This window comes from Natator depressus, chromosome 25 (assembly GCF_965152275.1).
Source record: "Natator depressus isolate rNatDep1 chromosome 25, rNatDep2.hap1, whole genome shotgun sequence".
NCBI classification, from domain to species: Eukaryota; Metazoa; Chordata; order Testudines; family Cheloniidae; genus Natator; species Natator depressus.
Genome location: NC_134258.1, coordinates 11,367,600 through 11,380,365, shown reverse-complemented (window position 1 = coordinate 11,380,365; position 12,766 = coordinate 11,367,600). Strand labels below are relative to the sequence as shown.

Sequence of the window (12,766 nt, the reverse complement as noted above, 5' to 3'; positions counted from 1 at the left end):
GTTGAAAATGGCTTGTCCAGTGGCATTAAAAAAATGGGGGGGGGGGGGTTGAGCCATTTACCTCTCATTAGCAGCTAGGCCACCTGTTTAGACTGGACCAGCAAAAACCAGTTTCTAACAAGGTGAGGGGGCCAGCATGGATGGGGCCCAGACAGGGGGAAGATCTAGGCTAGAACATGTCCTTAGAGCCCTGCAAATCTGCGGCTATCCGCTTTATATCTGCAAACCATGTCTGCGGATCAGAGGCAGAAATAAATTTTGTGTCCGCGTAGGGCTCTACCCGTCCATACCCACGTCCTGCTGGTGGATGGAATTAGTTTACCTGGCACAGAGTTTACACACAGTTCCTCAGACTTGGTTTGAGATCCACTGTCAACGGGTCCTGAAGAAGGGTCCCTCCCGCAGATCCCAATACTCCCACTCATAGGGGTGTCAGTATGTTATGACGCAGGGGTTCCCAGACTTGGGTGACCCAGGATGCCACGTTGACAAATTGCCAGGCGCACAAGGGCTACATGTAGTTTGCCAGCACATTTACACAATTAAGGAAAATAAACGCTTGAAAAGTCTGTCTGCCCTTTTCTTGAAAGAGAGAAGTTCCTGTGAAAACAAGAGCCCACTTCCCCTCCAGCCCTCAGGTTTTCCCAGTACTATTAAAAAAAAAAAAAAAATAAAATCTGTCTATACTAGACTAAGATTTCCCAACACTGGGCTTTTATTACAGTAATATCCAGCCACGACCCAGGCCCCCTTGGGCTGGGAGCTGCACAGACACATAGTGAAAGAGTCCCTGCCCCAACGAGCCCAGGCGAAAGAGACAAAGGGCGGGAGGGGAAAGACACGGAATAGGGAAGTGACATGCCCATGAGTCACATAGCGCAGAGCTGGGAACAGAAGACACGTCTCCTGACTCCCAGTCCGGTGCCCTATCCACTAGGCCACGCTCCCAGCAGTTCAGCTCCCCTGGCAGCCGGGAAGCACAGACTGGAGTGCGTCTAACCCGGTTCAGGACAGGTCTAGATGACACCAGAGACTTGTTAACTCGGGCACTCCCATTGTCGCTGGCACGGAGGGAAGCTGCGGCCGGAAGCATGCCCAAAGCTCCTGAGAGGACTGACAGAGTTGGATTCTGGTCTGGTAAAGTCATTAGCCCCCTGCGGGCTGGACTGCCAGATCTAAGATCCAGTACAACAGAAGGCAGCTGCCGCGCTAATTTGTCCCTTGGGCTTCACTGCTTAGAGGTCCAATCCACACCCTAAGTGCCACCATTTTGAGGTCAACCCGGCTGCAAGACGGTAGTTCCAACGCAGTTACAAATACACTAGGAGCTTGAGGCCCAGATAGGATCAAGCTGCATTTTAAACAGCGTTCTTGGAGTGGGCAAGAGATGGGGGGGGGGGGGAAGGGAGGGGGAACGTGGCATAAAACAAAACCCCTCATTTTTTATTTTAAGTCTCCACCAATATTGTTCTAGTTCTTCGACAAGGAACCTCACTTCCATCCCTTCTGCATTTGTTTCCCTGCAATCGTTCAGGGGATTGAGTTTTCCTGCTGTGAATGAGGACTGGGAGCAATTTAACTCCATTTTAAACTTAGCAGCAATGAACCACAGTGTAACCGCGCCGGGGGAACCATCAGGCTGTATCAGAGATTCCTCAAGGTGGTAGAAATAACAGTGTAACTGGACCTTAGGCCTGGTCCAGTTTAACTGAAAGTGTGATTAAACTGGCTTTAAACCAGCGCTGGGTGGGGGTGTGTCACATTTCTAGCCCTGCCCATCCACACTGGAGACAGAGAAGCAGCACTTCCAAGGCGAGTGCATCAGACAACAGAGCTCTGCTGGGAGAAATCTGCAGACGAATCCAGGCATAAGCAGGACAGCGACCCATTTCATGAAGGACCCATTTCATGAACGACTTTGAGCGCTTCCGAGACACGGGGGTCAGTTTATTCTGAACCAGTTGGAGCAGGTGCAGAAATCTAGTCCCTTTTGAAGAGAACGTATTACAGAGAAATCAGTAGGTGGAGCAGGACACATGATTTCCAGAGACAGCTAGAGAAGCTGGATCAGACTTGCATGATTTACACAGGAAAAAAATAGAGAAGGAGGGAAATGTTTCTAGACCATCTCGTGTATGTGTTTAAGCCAGAGTGACTGTTTATGTTTGCAAAATGCAGGCTGTGGACTATACGCTAGGGGATTGTCAATGCAATTTTTGCACCGCTTTAATTTTAATCTGTTCAGAAGCTGGCGTACAGAAAGCAGTAGAATCCCCTGGCTGTACACAGGCAATTATATATCTGTATAGTAAATATGCAGGAATAAGCTGTACCTTAAAGCACCTTTGTCCAGACAGAACTGCATTTGTGCTGTTGGCTTTGAGCATTGTACCAATTTACATATCCGCTGAAGCAGTTCAACTGGAGTGTTTAGCTCTAAACTGGTCTCGGTGTTAATGGCTGGAGGTCTAAGACCCTCTTGAGTCTCGGCATGTTAAATAAAATGGAATTAGGTGGAAAGAGGCGAGAAGAGGGCTATGAATGGGGTTTAGACTATTTGTGCGCTGGTGTGAATTTACCAGCGTAAGGATTGAATGTCGTATTTGAAGGATTACGTCCATGTAGATTATTTTTTAAAACTCCTTATTTTGTCATTATTAAAGTGAATAAAGTCCCGTTCTTAGCAATATCATGGCCAGGAGTAAGGAGTTCATTCGTTGCTGAAGACAAGGCAAACAGATTTTTTGGGACCCTGGCAGCTCACAGGTGGTAGGGTCCTAGCCCAGTGGTTACAAACAATTCAGAGACATGTCGGGCTGGAAGGGTCCTGGAGAATTTATCAAGTCCAGCCCCCCTGCGCGGAGGCTGGACCAAGTAAACCCTAGACTATACCTGACAGGTGTTTGTCCAACCTGTTCTTAAAAAAAAAAAAAAGAAGAAGAAAAAAAAATCTCCAATGATGGAAATTTTACAACCTCCCTTAGAAGCCTGTTCCAGAGCTGAACTATCTTAGAGTCAGAAAGATTTCCTAATATTGAACCTAAATCTCCCTTGCTACAAATTAAGCCCATTACTTCTTGTCCTGCCTTCCGTGGATAAGAACTGATCTCAGACCAGTTCTCCAAGAGGTTACAGCTGGGAAAAACAGAGCCAAGAAAAAGCTGAGCAAGCATCTTAGCAGGGAAGGCATTTTGAGTCATGGAGACATTAGTTGTTTAATGATGTTGTAGGCAGCAGAGGGGACAGGAGACAAAAGCAGGTTTATAAAAGGCCGATATAGAGAGGTTTATACCAGTGTAGCTGCTTCCCATAAGGAAAGGGGAATAAGCTATACCAGTGCAAAGGGGCCGTCTACCAGTGTAACTGTGTCCACATTGGGGGTTGTGCTAATATGTATTTTTTTTTAAACCAAAAGTCACACACGGAGCCAAAAGTTACACCAGTACAAAAACGGTGTTTAGACCAGGCCTGTCTCGTGTTGGTGCTTAATACAGAGCGTACCCACCTGTTGTTTCTTCTTCTACTTGCTCTTTGGGGCAGACACAGTCTTTGTGCAGTGCCTAGCACACTGGGGTCCTGGTCCATGACCGAGGCTCCCAGGTGCTACCACAAACACACACCACACATACCGTGGCCTTGCCTGCATGGGGGCGTTTCAGTGTCGCTGCCCCAGTGCGGAGGCAAAGCCACTGCAAGCCGTGAGGCCTACCAGAGTTGGAAGTTAGGCCTCCAGCGTACACACCTCTTACGTTTGTACAGCCCCAAGCACAGTGGCTGGGGCTCTCATGTGCTACTGTAATGCATAATAAATAAGACTAGGACATGGTGGATTCCACTCTTATAAAGGGAGGGTCTCTCTCTATCTCTCTGACACTCACACTCCACAACTGGTGCCTCTAAGCTGTTCTAGTAACAGTCCCTTGTTGAGCAGTAAAAAGTAGCAGCTGGAACCTAACGCAGGGTGAAGGAGAAAGGGCCTTTCCTGAAAGCATCTACCGCCTTCTCCAGCATTCAGCAAGGACCTGGGCACCCAGGAGAAGGATCACATCAAAGGGTGCCCCGTGTGGTCTGTCTGGCTAGGGCACATGCAGCCTGCCCATGCCACAGGTTCTCCATCCAAGCCTCAGGAGTTACCAGCCGTGTTGTGGCACAAGGCTGGAGTCGACGCTCTTACCGTCTTGTCTGGACAGCCAAAGGCACTCACCTGGAGACCAGTGACATCACCCTAGCGAGCCCTGACACAAAGGCCTGGACTGTGGCTTCTCCTCTAAGCAGAGGCTGGAGGGGAGCCACTAATCTATTGAAAGGTCAGCTCCCACCCCCAGAATCCCCACAACCCCTCCCTGCTGCAAAGCAAACAGCAGGATCAACTGGCTTTTAAGACAATTCCTAGAAAGTCTGATCAACAGCCAGGGCACCCAAGAGAGAACAAGAAGCTGCTTCTAGAGAGCAGCACTGAGAACACCGCAGTTCATTAACCCGAGTTGTCCTTGTCCACAGGTATCCCAGTAGCACCTGGAGGCTTAGACTAGATACTGTATAGACACATAGTAAGAGACAGCACCTGCCCTAAGGAACTTACAGTGTAAACAGACAGATAAGGTGGCAGGGAAAACAGGATCACTGACAGGTGAAATGACTTGGACAAGGTCACACAACAGGGCTGGGAATGGAACCCAGGGCTCCCGAGTCTCGGTCCAGGGCTCTATCCACTAGCCCATGCTGCCACTAAACACTGAGATTCTCTTACCTCTATGAACGAGGCTTTTCGAGCTTTCCTGCCTGCCATGCCATAAAACAAGGTCCCAGCTGGACTGTGGCTGGGACCTTAATTGTGTCTATGTACCCAGATTTCTTGCACCTTCCTATGAAGCGGGGAGTGGGGGAGGTTTAGGTTGGATGTTAGGAAAAACTTTTTCACTAGGAGGGTGGTGAAGCACTGGAATGGGTTACCTAGGGAGGTGGTGGAATCTCCTTCCTTAGAGATTTTCAAGGTCAGGCTTGACAAAGCCCTGGCTGGTATGATTTAGTTGTGGATTGGTCCTGCGTTGAACAGGGGGTTGGACTAGATGACCTCCTGAGGTCCCTTCCAACCCCGATATTCTATGATTCTATGAAGCACCAGTGCTGTCAGAATATTGGACTAGCCGGACCACTGGTCCGGCCCCAGATGGCAGCTCCTGCGTTCCTAATTATACAGCGGAGGTGGGGAAGGGGTTGCTCCCATATGGTCTGACAAGCACAGTTCTCAGAATAGGAAGACTCCCATGCACACCAGTCAGAGGAAGCTGGGCGAGACCTCTGCTTTCAAAACCCAGTTCTGGGCAGAGCTCCAAGTACAAGTCCAGCAAGGAGTGACGGGCTCGCCCAGCCCTTCTCCGCTGACCGCTGCAAATGTGGTTCTGTCTCGCAGCGCACGTGGGCCTGATCAGTCTTAACTTTGTCCCCACGTTGCCCTGCTAAAGCCAGACGCCACAGTGCCAACGGAACAGAACCTGGATATCGCTTTCTCCCTTCCGTGCTGCAAGAGGAGAAAGCATTTCTAAGGCATGAGGTGGGGACTGATTTATATAACCGGGTCCCATAATCTCACAGCTGTTGTGGCAGAGAAACAAGCAGAAGTACTGCTAGCCCACTGGGGGCCCTAACCAGGAATATTTTGGGCCCCCTTTCCCACCCCTTAAAAATACTAATTGCATTATTTCCATAAATTTTTTTTTTTTTATTACACACACACACTTACTTGTTAAAAAGTCCACAGTAAATAAGACGCACGGCCTTTTGAGGACGATCAGGGCCCCAGAAAATTGCTTGGTCTGCTTACGCTTTGTGCCACCACTGGAAACATGTTAGATTTCATAGCAGTCCCCTGCAGTACGGGACAGCTGTAAGGGACATCCTCAACCCCTGACCGAAGCAGGTGTAGGAGAGAGGACGGCTCAAATACCGGCAGCACTGGCCCATACTAGGGCTCCCACCATGGACTGGAGGACAGGGCAATGGAAGCAGGAGTGAGGAGAGCTGAAGTCTTATTCCCATCTCTGCCACTGACCTGCTGGGTCACCTTGGGCAAGTCACTTCGCCTATTTCTGCTCCTGCATTTTATCTGTCTGGTCTATTTAGATCATAAGCGCTTAGAGCAGGGACTGTCTCTTATCTGTTTGTGCAATGCCTAGCCCAATGGGGCCCCCGAGCTCAGCCCAGGCCTCTAGGCACTACTGCAAAATAAATAATACCAGCAGTTACCAACTGGGGGGAGGGAGGGGCAGTGATCACAACGGCGGGAAAGGCGCAAACAAGGCTGAGAAGTCTCTGCTCATTCCTCCACCCTCTCCATTTACAAGAAAAGGGTGGTGAGCTTCATTCATAGAGAGACAGATCACTACTGGAACACAAGTCATTACAGTAACCATGAGCTCGTTGGTCACACTTCTTTGGTGGTTGGCTCTCTGTTTTGCTATGAGTTGCCAACTTTGATCAATGCACTGATCAAAAACCAGAGCAACTAGAAGTCTCTTTTGTACAGTTAGCTTAATTTAACCCAACACCTACTGGCAATACAAAGGATCTTTTATTAGGTAAGAAGTTGCTCAATGAGGGACTGAGGGTGGGGGGAATCCATTGCCTTCTGATAAAGCTAAAGCAGAGGTGTAGTGTATTCTTTGGGAGTGGGGAGGTATTTTGGGGCACCTACATTAAGTGATCTCTTGTACAGGTTTCTACTATATTCCTGTGCAAAATGAATATCTAAGCACGCTTATGAAAGCGGGCAAGAGGGCTTGGGATGCCAGTGTGGAAATCTGGTCTTGTGGATTGGACAAACATATCCGGGGGGGGGCAAACTGCTTTCCAGTGAGGCTTCCACCTATGCAATGGGTAGATGCGCATGTCTAGAGACAATTCTCATGTTCAGTTCTTAAACTGGGTGCCCGATTTGTGCAAAGGAGGGAAACGTTCTGAAGTGACCATGGCAGGGCGAGATCAGGGCCCCGTCTTGACGCACAAAGAGATTTATTGGGGACAACAACTATTAACAGCGTGCGCACACACCCCAGCAGCCAGGGCATGCACACAACCAGGGCCAGCGCAGCAGGGTTGAAGTAGTTTAGCCACTGTGACCCGTGCTAGACACCTGCTGAACACACACAAACACACACACACACACACAGCCAAACTGTTTTCATCCCTGGCTGAGGGGCAGCAAACGAAGGGGGTGTTGCCACGGGATGCCTGCCGTTTGACCTCCATGGATCATTTCCTTAATGGAGATGGACGTAGCGTCAAAATAAATATTTTCTAAGTAAGGGGTTCCCTCCTGAACCCCCAGCCAGAACAGATCCATTTAACGGACCTTGAAAGCCACACCAGAATGTATAGGAGAAGGGGCCTTGAATTAAATGAGATTCAGACACAAGGGCCTGGTGATATCTGTGGAAGCCAATTAAAACCACACCCTATGCAAGGCAGTGTTGTCTAGTGGATAGGGATTCTAGAGATTAGCTGCTGACCTACTGTGTGACTTGGGTAAGCCACTTCCCCTCCCACCCTTTAGATTGTAAGCACTTTAGACTGTAAGATTATTTTATGACGTGTCTGTACAGCACCTGACACACTGGGGCCTGGATCTCGGGCACTGCTGTACTCATTTTAAAAATAGTCTCCAAAGTCTGATGTGCTAGAAACAAGCATGTTGGCACTTCAGCTGCTAACCCCACTGACTTCCCACGAGAGCAGGTGCTCAAAAGAGGAAAAAAAGAAAGCAAAAAAAAAAAAAAGGGGGGGTATCAGTTGAATTCAGCTAAAAATAAGCCATAGCAGACAGTTAGGGTTTCGCAAGCTGATGGACAGCTCTGTTGTGTCACACTGCCTCGCCACATAGTGCATGCACAGACACGGTGTAATGACCTGGAGTGGACAACTGGTTTCAGCTTACTTTGAATCCATTTAAGGAACAATCAGAAGATCAACAACGCTGGGGGGTGGGGGGGAGGGGAGTGTTTCTCACAAGTACTACTGGCATGGTTTAAAAATTAAATCAGGTGAGGAAAAAAAGAAATCAGAAAAGCCAGACACCCTGCATCAGGACACGGGGAAAATGGGACAGAAGGGTACAGAACTGTCCGGTTTCAAAGAGACGCTGCAGATCCTCCTTTAGCACAGGCAGGCTGCTTTGCATTTTGGTTTTTAAATGTATTTTTTTGCCCACTGTGTCCGTTCCCCTCCCCTTTTGGTCTTCCCACACATTAAAGCAAGAGAAGCCATTTCCTCCCTTCCAGAATTTGTTTGTTGCTATGGCACGGTTGAGCTAGCTGCAGGAGAGAACAGGGAACTCCATCGATAACCCACATTGATCGCGTTGGGGAGTGTTAGAAAGTGGCTTTTGGTCTTGCCTGTACCGATGCGGTGTCGCTAGCCCCAAGTGTCCAAAAGCTTGAGAGTCAGGCCCCGCAAAAAATCATGGAATTTACACCATGAGAGCTAGAAACAATTAAAAATAAATAAATAAATCTGAGATTTGCACATCGTCTCGGAGCTGAAGCTCTAAGAGAAACAGCCAATACCACAAGACTCACAATTTAAGAACACACACACACACACCCTGACACCAAACAAGGGAGTGTGGTGTTTGTCCTGTGTCTATTGTCATCATTGGCACCAGTCCAGAATACTACCATCCTGATGGTGTCAGAAATCTACCCACCCATGCACCAGCTACATGAGGCAGTGGGGAAGTAGCCCTGGGATCCCACAAAAAATACAGTTAGAACAATTAAAGAATATTTGTATTGCCGTGGTGCCTCAGAGGCACAGTCATGGACCAGAAACCATGGAACAAATGGAAATGCAGAAGGAAAGATAGTCCCAGGCCACAGGGCCTACTTTAATTGTAACCCCACCTTCTTGAATGGATATGAACCCCATTTCACAGATACAGAAATTGAGGCCAGAGAGAAGTGACTTCCCTAGGATCACACAGCAAATGAATGCAGTTTAGTGGCTAGGGCAGGGCTCTAAGAGTCACTGCGATTCACTTTCATTCCAAGTTCTGAAGGATACACGGACCATCAGTTTATTCATGACACACACACAATTACAAAAGGTTGGAAAGTATCCTTTTGAATTCTGAAGTTTTGTTGCTGTTGAAGATACAAAGGGGGGGGAATCTGTCAGAACATATTCTAAACAAGCTGCTTACAACATTAGCTTGTAGTTAAAATAATCTGAGTTCAGGGGAAAAGTGCACCTACTCAGCTTTTGGTGAAAGAAAAATCGCTGCAGGCTCTAAGAACAGCCAAACCACAGGCATTAGGAATATGAAACAAGGATGCTGGTGTAACCTTAAATATAAACTATTTCTACTAGATCACAGCAACTTTTTAAATAGCACCTTTTGTCCCCCAGGGCCCCAAGCCACTTTACAAACTAAAATACAGAACGTATCATGACATCCATCAGCGTAGGGCAGCCACCTCTGGAGCAGATGGAAGCAGCTGTTCTAACTGCACCCAGCAACTCGAAGCTACAGTCGAGGACAGGAAAAGAAGGAAAACACCATGGTAATTTGAATTCCTAGAGCCACCAGGTCAGTAAATTATTTATATTACAGTAACAACCAAGGGCCTTAATTGGGAATCAGGGCCCCGTTTTGCTAGGCAGAGCCAAAACAAGCAAACAAATCTTAAAAAGAATGTGCCTGTCAATAAATTCCATTTAATATTTCCCACCAGCTGCCCTGATTAGAAGTTTGTGGTCTCATTAACAGGACGGACTAATATTAGCCACGAAGCGGTACAGTAACAACTCTGCAATCCTGACACACAATCGCTTTCCGGTGTCAGACCTCTGCCTCTCAAGAAGCAACCTCCAGCAAAGGTTTTGAGTTTGCAGCGGACAAGTCGAGATCCAGGACAGGGCTGAGATGCTGTGGGAGGGCGACCATAAAGCTGGGAAGCAAAAGATTTTGCAGTTGCGGGGTGGGACGCGTGTTGAACGCGAGCCTTGCTTATTCCATGCTCGGCCCCAGACAGTGCGACTTGTTCTTCAGTTTCGTGAACGCTAAATTCCCACATTTCTTTTTGAATTGTGATATTGACCCCATTGTTTTACTAAGGTGGATCTTAGTGAGGCAAACTGACAGGCAATGCAGGCTAACACTGGAGACACCAGAGACTGCAGAAACCTGCCTTCTGTTCCCAGATCTGCCACAGACCTGCTGCTGCCTGACCTCAGACAAGTCTCAGCTTCCCCTCCAATACCGTCTTGTCCATTTACACACAGCTCCTAGCACAATAGGTCTCTCGGCACTACTGTAATAACGATCAAACAGTAATAAGTCATTTAGATTCTAGCAAGCACAGAATTTGTTATTTTTGGGGGCAGACACCTGGCCTAAATGGAGATTATGGGGAAGGGGAAAAAACTTGTTACGTGACAGGTTAAATACGCTCTCTTACCACCCCCATTTTCATGCAAGTCAAGCTGTCCCAAGCTTTTCTATTTTGGAGGGTGGGTGGAAATCAAACTTCAGTCATTCGGCTTGAAAAAAAACACATGCAACAATTGACAACTGGAAATGGCGTGGAGGCAGGACAGACACACACACACAAGCAATCGGAGGAGGGGGTTACATTTAAAAAGCCAGAAGTAACAAAGGTTAAGTTCAGACGTGGCAAGAAACAAGGCAAACAAAAAGACACCAAGAGTTTTGTATATCAAAAAGAAAAAAAAAAAAAATCTAAAGGCAATTCCAAGAGCTTCCTTAGAGAATTTCTAGCAGCAGCATTCATATCCACCCCTCCCTCCCCAAATATGGATTTTATTTGCAAGTCAGCCCTGTAGAATCAATAGACCCTGATCCCCAACCATGTAAGCAACCGCGGGGGGGAGAATCATACAATCGACATGGTTTTACTGGGTTCTTTCTTTAACCTGCTACGTGAAGAGGGTTCCTCTACAAATCTCATACACGGGGGGGTGGGGGGCATCAGCCCCAGCAAAACTCAGGATTTAAATGGGGAATCGCCGGTGAGTGCCTGGAACTATCCAGGGCCTTTCTAGCTGGGGGGCGGGTTTGAAATGCTTTGCCCTGCACGGGAAGGTCAGTGTCCAACTCTTGCTGGTGCGAGAAAAAAAAAATGGAGCCTTTTGCAAAGCCAGAGACAAGCCCTTTAAAAATAAAACAGGCGGAGAGTTCGCATTTAACCCTCCCCGGGCGCATGGCCCCTCTCCCCCGGGGAAAGGCTGCACGGCCTTTCACGGCACCACACCAGCTTCTTTGCTTCCCCCTCCCCCCCCCCACGGGTGGGGGAGAAGCCCCTTTCCTCCCCCCCGCAAAAAGGGGGTCCGATCTCTTATTTGCCAAGAGGATTTCCTCCCAGAAGCACAAAAAGGGATCTTTGCATTCCAGCCCCAACCGGCTACGTTTCTTTGGAAGTTGCACAGAATTTAAAGGGGGCGCAAAAAAAAAAAAAGGGGGGGGGGAAGACGGGTTGTCGGGTGATCGTGCTAATAAAGCCTCGAGACGGGGGAAGTCGATAAAAGTGGCATCCAGCGCTCAGCTGTAGGAAATCCCCCCCCCCCGCCGGCCCCATTCATGCGGCAACTTTGTTTAGAGGGGACCCCCACTCCGCCCCCCCCCTTTTTTTTAAATTTTTTCCCTAATGCAAAAATAAAAGCCCCCCGCAAACCTGCGCCTCCTCCCAGCGACTTAGATTTCAGCCAGCGGGGTGGCCTATGGCTTTGAACCCACTTTAAAGGGGAGAAGGAGGAGAAGGAAAGAGCTTCGCTCACCCAAGGCAGCCGCTCCGCTGGGGAGCTCCATGGCAGCGCGAGCGTCCCCGGGCAGCTGGCCCACCTCGCTGCCCAGGAACCCGGCCGATCCTGGTTTCTTTTTCTTTTTTCGGTATCTCTCTTTTAATTGGGTTTGTTTTAATGCACCCCTATCTGGCCTGATTGGTAAATTTCTCATTTCAGGCAATGCAAGCCCTGGCCCCTTCCCCTCCCCCTTCTGCCTAAGGCGTGCTCATGGCTGGATAGACAAATCATTGGGTGACAAATAGCAATCAGATGCAAATTCCTAACCTCTGAATCAGAGACCTGCCATAGGAGTGGGCTGCCCAGCTAGGGACCATCTCCCATTTCCCCAGCGGCTCCCGAAAACGCGCAGAGGGTAGGGGCTGCCCAGATTATTCAGTGATGATTGGAGATTAAAAATCCCAGAAGCTATTTTTGAGCCTCGTGGCCATCCCATTACCTGGTTGTTGGTTTTTTTGGTACTTATTATCTTTGCAGGCACGACCCTTGTTCTAAGTGGCTGGTGTAATTTTGGTGTAAACTGTTGATCTGTAGTTTTTTTTTTTTAAATTACCTATTTGCAAAATTTAAAATTAAGGGCTCGATCCTGCAACCACACACTCAAGCCCTTTTAAAAGCTGATGGGGAGGAGGGGCTGTGTCCATGAATATTAGTTGCTTGCCTAAAACGTTTGCAGAATTAGGATTTTAAAGCTCTGAAAGGGGTTCAAACCCACGCAGGTCTGTGCCTCAGTTCCCCCATCTGGAAAATGGGGTGGGAAAGATACAAAGGGCTTTGAGATCTGCAGCTGAGAGTCTGCTTTTTGAGTTGTTTTGTTATAATTTGAAGTTTCCCATAAAGATTGTACCCCCAAAGCATCAGAAATCATCCCCTAGACTCCTGACTCTGCATTTGTTTACAAGATAAATACCGGTTTCTATTCTCTGCCGATGGGGTTGGATGTGCTGTCCAT

General features: G+C 48.2%; 1 protein-coding gene across 1 annotated transcript in view; it reads right to left on the bottom strand.

The window, feature by feature from the left end:
• The window catches only part of ARID3A (AT-rich interaction domain 3A), a 91,336-nt gene extending 79,146 nt beyond the window's left edge, over positions 1-12,190 (bottom strand). Inside the window, exon 1 of the mRNA XM_074939675.1 lies at positions 11,791-12,190. The gene's annotated coding sequence lies outside the window, so the exon portion shown is untranslated. The remainder of the gene's footprint in view (positions 1-11,790) is intronic.
• Between the last annotated feature and the right edge of the window lie 576 nt (positions 12,191-12,766).